The sequence below is a fragment of the Glycine soja genome, chromosome 18 (genome assembly GCF_004193775.1).
Source record: "Glycine soja cultivar W05 chromosome 18, ASM419377v2, whole genome shotgun sequence".
Lineage (NCBI taxonomy): Eukaryota > Viridiplantae > Streptophyta > Magnoliopsida > Fabales > Fabaceae > Glycine > Glycine soja.
In genome coordinates, this window is record NC_041019.1 from 38,504,056 (window position 1) to 38,510,294 (window position 6,239).

The following is a 6,239-nucleotide window of genomic DNA, read 5'->3' on the forward strand; positions in this document are numbered from 1 at the left end:
TAGGAGAGATCAGAGAGGGAAAGAAGTCGGATCCTTTTTTGAAGACTTAGTTAAGAGCCATAGTGTCAAGGAGAGATAATAGTTTCATTGTGGGATCAGATGGAGTCCTGAGACTTCAAGATAGAATTTGTGTTCCTAATATGCTCGAGCTTAGGAAGATGATCTTAGAGGAAGGACATAGGAGCAACCTAAGCATCCACCTTGTTGCTACCAAGATGTATCAGGATCTAAAGACAATGTTTTGGTGGCCCAACATGAAGAGAGAGGTTAGTGAGTTTGTGTGTGCATGTTTAGTCTATCAGAAGGCTGAGATAGAACATTAGAGGCCCTCAGGAAAGTTACAACCCGTAGAGATACCCTAGTGGAAGTGGAACGATATCTCCATGGATTTCGTCGTAGGACTATTGGCCCATAGAGGTTTAGTTCTATCTGGGTTGTTGTTGGCAGATTAACCAAATCTGCTCACTTTATCCCCATTAATATCATGTTTTCCGTGGAGAAGTTGACTACTTGTATATTAGTGAGATTGTCATGTTACATGGTATGTCATCTAGCATAGTGTTTGATAGAGATCCTAGATTTACCTCTAGATTTTGGGAGAGTTTGAACAAAGTGTTGGGAACCAAGCTTAGACTAAGTTCAGCCTACCATCCTTAGACTGATGGCCAGACTGAACAGACAATTCAATCGTCGGAGGACCTTTTGAGGGCATGTGTCTTAGAACAAAAGGGGAGTTGGGAGAGTTATTTGTCGTTGATAGAGTTCACCTATAAAGACCTATATGGTATAAGGTGTAGGACACCCCTACGCTAGCTTGAGCCCAAAGAGAACCTCACCTTAGTGCCTGAAGTGGTACCATAAACTACTGAGAAGGTTAAGTTAATCCAAGAGAGGATGGTGACTGCTCAGAGTAGGCAGAAAAGCTATCAGGGCAAGAGGAGGAAAGTCCTGGAATTCAAGGTTGGTGATCATGTATTCTTAAGAGTCACTCTATGGACTAGGGTTGGTTGAGCTTTGAAATCCCAAAAACTCACACCTCGTTTTATCGATCCTTTCCAAATTCTCAAAAAAGTCGATCCTATAGCATACCAAATTGCATTACCCCCGTCTCTTTCTAACCTCCACAATGTCTTTCATGTGTCTCAACTCTGTAAATACTTCCACGATCCATCTCATGTGGTCGAATTGGATGACATACAAGTGAAGGAGAATTTAACATATGAAACATTGCCTTTGAGGATTGAGGATAGATGAACAAAGCACTTAAGAGGGAAAAAGATTTCATTGGTCAAGGTGATCTTGGGAGGTGCATCAGGAGAGGATGCCATGTGGGAACTATAGATTCAGATGCGAGAAGCCTATCCAGCCTTGTTTGAGTCAGGTAAATTTTGGGGACAAAATTTCTAAAAGGGTGGGAGAGTTGTAACACCCTGAAATTTTGATTACTAAAAATCGATGTTTAATGTATTTCTTGTGTTATTTGATTTATTTAGATGAGTTGAGGTGTTGTGTGAACTATCTATGTGTAATTTCTTGGTGTGGATGTTAGGTTATTTGGAGTTTGATTAACTTATGTTGTATTTGTGAGATGTCAAGTTTGACCCAAAAACCTGTTTCCGTAAAACCACAATCTCGGACTCGTTAATTGTTGGATTGCCTTCAAACTTCAAATGTAGGTTTGTGCCTCATGTCTGCATTTTTAGACCGTTGGGACTTTTCTAGATAACTTTTTTGGACAACTCTCTTAGCGAGACAAGCGCGCTAAGTGCAATTCCCAACCCAAGAGGGAAATTCGCTTAGTGACACCAGCACGCTAAGCGCAATCTCAACCCAATGAGGTAACTCACTTAATGCGAGAGGTCGCGCTCAATGTCAAAAGTAAAAGTTATCCTTTTATAAATTGATATTGTTTTAGTGACCTTCACTGAACCTCAGTCACATTGGTGTGATCGAAATTTCAAAATTACGTCTCTTTGATGTTGACCCCGAAACACCTATTAGTCCTTTTTAATTTGACGGGGGTATTTGACCTTGAATGTTGATATTAACCTTGTTTTTTAAATCTATACTAAATTGTCTTCGATTTGGTATGTAGAACTTTGTATTTGGATTGACGGACGTGAACGTGAAAAACCTCTGAGTGAGCAAAGAAGAGCTGACGGAGGGATATCAACAGGTGAGGGGAGTTTATTATAACTTACGGCTTTTCATACCATAGTTAGGGTCAGGGAACCCAATTATGGGGATGTATGTTTGTCCTTGTTGTTGTTGTTGTCTGCAAGTATACCGATTCATACAAGTAGTATAAAACAGTAAGACCGAGTATCATATCCTCAGGGAATTTGTTTCACTCAGACCATGTACATTCAGTATGTAAACATTTGTATGGATTAAAAGCAATGTAAATATGGGGTTCTATACCAGAAAACCTATTCGAACATAAACAAAATATCTAAAGCTATGAAGGTGAAAAACTATCAAGTTAAAAGCGTTGGGTTGTTCTACTGAATTTCCCTTGATGTTTAATATGTATTTTTCTCTATTTAACATTATCCTAGTGTGCTTATGCTGAGAAACTACTCAAAACAAGATCCCTCTAGTGAATGAGCCTAACTCTCTTTAAACTTTGTCCTTGATCCCTCAACAAACTTAGTCTAAAAAAGTTGCATTAAGCCTACAACATAATATGGACTAGATCACTGCACTATATTCCTAGACATACAGATTCCTAGCTTGCTCTACCAAGTTCTAAGGTTTTAAAGCATTTCCCAATGCTAAACATCCTAACTATACATACAAATGGGTGATCAAGCCACAAACATGTAAAATAAGCATAGATAGAAGCAATGAACACATAAAAATAACATTAAATAGATAGTAAGAGTGTTACATCAAGGTTTTTCAGCAGAGCTCCCAAAAAAAAGGCTTAACCTTCCATTACAAGCAAAAAAACTCAAAATACAAGAAAGGAACTATTTTTGGTGAAAGAAATGGAAGAAGAAGGTTGAGGATGTCTCCTACAACCTTTAAACCCTAAATTTCTCTCTTTTCTAGCCTAAGCTCTCTCTGCTGCTCTCCTTGTGTCTCTTCTGCTTCCCCTTGTGCAAACTATCTAAACACTCCAACCACTATGCTTATTTCTGCCAACTTCAGTGTTTTAAAGGCTCTTGGACCTTTCAGCTTCCGCAGGCTCGCTTAGCAAGACTGGCTCGCTAAGAGAGAGTAAGTGAATTTTTGGCTTAGCGAGATAGGGCGCGCTGAGCGCGAGAAGAGACAACGTCCTCGCTGGGCGGGCTGGCTACGCATTGGGCGAGCACATCTTTGGCTTATCCTCTTCTAGGGTTTCCCAATCCGCTAAGCAAGTTGTATGCCTCGCTAAGCAGATGCCACTCGCTGACCGGATCTGCCTCGCTGAGCGAGTCATCAGCTACTTGAACCTTCTCTTCTTTGGCCTGAAAATGAGTTGGATTCAACATAAATTCACAAAAATGGAGTTCTTACTCTATATAATCACTAATAAAGATAAGTATGTACAATTCCTACAAAAAGAACCATAAATTGGAGGTAAAGCGCTAATTCCTTGCAAGTATTCAATATCAAACTAACTCATGAATAACAACTAACACCTGTGCATAATGGTTTTCAAGGAAAACTATGTTTTCGACTAATGGGATGTAATATATCGTTAATTGATGAATGATATTGTTGTTTTATTAGACTTATGTTGTCTGAAGACTTAGGGAATGTGAATCCCATGCATGAAATTATATGTATATGTGTGGAATGAGATTATTGATGATGTTAATGTTTTTTATAATATTGATATGAGATTATGTTGATATTTAGATGAGGTAACATTAATGTTGAAGATAATATTGATATGAGATGATGATGTTGATGATGATATTGAGTTGAGATGATGTTGTTGATGATAATATTGATATGAGATAATGTTGATGTTGACGAGGATATTGAGATGAGATGATGTTGATGTTAATAATGACATTAAGATAAAATGATATTGATATTGATGATGTCATTGTGATGATGTGTGCTATGTAATGGAGGGTGCAATGACCAGGATGGATCTTCTTGATAAGGGAAATAAAATGGTTAAAGAGTTTTAAGCATCTATGGAGTGAAAGGGTGGCTTAGAATTTTAATTATCCACCGCCAGTGCATTAATGGTGCCCATTTTTCATACTTCATATTGCATGGATATAGTATAAAATTTTTCAATAAGTACTTGTAGTTTTTCATGAGGGAAAATACTTGCACTTGTGGGCATGTCACTCAATTTGAAACTCCCTTGTGACTCAGGCTAATCACCATAGGGGGGAGTTTCATGTGCACGACAGGATGATCTCGACACTTGTTGCCTAGTTTTCCTAAGTGAGAGTGTCGCTTGGACACATTTAGGCTATTTCCTGATGAATGATATCACATTGCATTTGAGAGTTGAGGTCAGGTGCACGCATCATTATGAGCATGATTGATTTGAATTATGGAAAAGTTGGTGACTAGTTGTTGAGTGTATGTTGAACTGATGGATATTTGTGTATGATTATGGTTATTGTTATTGCTTTCTTGCTAATTATTGTCATTTGATGTTTATTGATTTCTTTTATAATAAAATCACCCTTGCAATTTTTGTACCGTGTGGTTGGTACCTATGATGATTGTGAACCTTCGTTCGTGGGAGCAGATGAACAACAGTAGATGATGTGGAGGGAGATTCTTTTGTGAGAGTCGCCAAGCCGACGTGATGATGTTGGGATTATTTTCAGAGAGTTGTGTTTTCACACACACACACACACACACACACACATATATATATATATATACCTATTAAAGTATTTTATGCGTTGTTTGGTAAATGTATATCGCAAAAAATTTACTCTCATGTTCATAATCAAATTAATGGAGTTTTCATTTAAAATAAAAATTTCGCATTTTAGAGTAGCGATATCGTGGCGACAAGGTGGGTCATTACAGCTTGCATCCCCTATAGGTGAATATCTCTCTTTAAAATCAATATTGGGTCTTTGTGAAATCCTTGAGCAAGTAGTCATACTTTGTATCTCATAATTTCACCATTTTCATTTTTGCTTTTGCTTAAAAACCCATTTATATCTAATTGGTTTTACATCTTCAAGTATATGGATTGCAGGTCCTAAAACTTAACTAGTTTTATGTCTTCAAGTATATGGACTACATGTCAAAAACTCTAATCAAATTTTCATTTTCATGTGTATGGACTACATGTCCAAAAATCTAACCAGATTTTCATTTTTATGTGTATGGACTATATGTCCAAAAACCTAACTTTGTTTTACATCTCCAAGTATATAGACTACAAGTCCAAAAATCATTCGCTTTTAGCAGCAGACTAATTTTGCCTCAATTGCATCTTTGTATTCTGATCAATCATTTCTTTGTCTAAAACCCTTTACATATTTACTCTAGATCCTCATTATCTTTATTACATTTAGTGTTACATTATATGTAAATTTGTCAACATTGATTTTATTTCGGTTCCATCATATTCTATTCATGACATAATTTGAGATCTCTTTGTTTTCATTAATTTTAGGTACCTGAGTTCTTTAAGAACTAAAACTTATAATTGTGTTAGAGGAATCTTCAGCATTCTCATACCCACAAATTGACCATCTAACTTTTTAGCTCCTTTTAATTGAGGAATTTTATCTTTGGAACCAATAAGTCTATTATGCTTCAGGCATGTTAGAGACTCGTCCAATAGGGACATCAAACTTTATTCGATCTTTAGCAGTTGGTACATATGTTTTAGCCCTTCTTTTTTTGCTAAACTTTGTAAATGAATTATCTTTTGAACTTCTGGTTCACATTGTTTCATTTGAGGATCAAGATTATAATTTTTTTCAACTAATATCTCTTTTTCCAACCACTTATTCTCTCCCCCCTGATGTTGGAACAACGGATTCAAAATGACAATTGATAAAATGAGTCATGTATAAATCTTTATAAATGGATATTCATTTCCAACATTCTTTTAGAACTCATCTTTGTGTGTATACAATATATCTACAAATTCTCAAATGGGAAATATTAGATAGCTCACCAAAAATCAATTTCAAAGGGGAGAGCTAATTATAATTTGTTAGAGTGATGTGAATCAATACTTATTATAAATATAAGAAGTAAACTCGCAGTGTAATTTGGTTAATGTTCTCTTAGTCAAATTAATTGAGCTAACA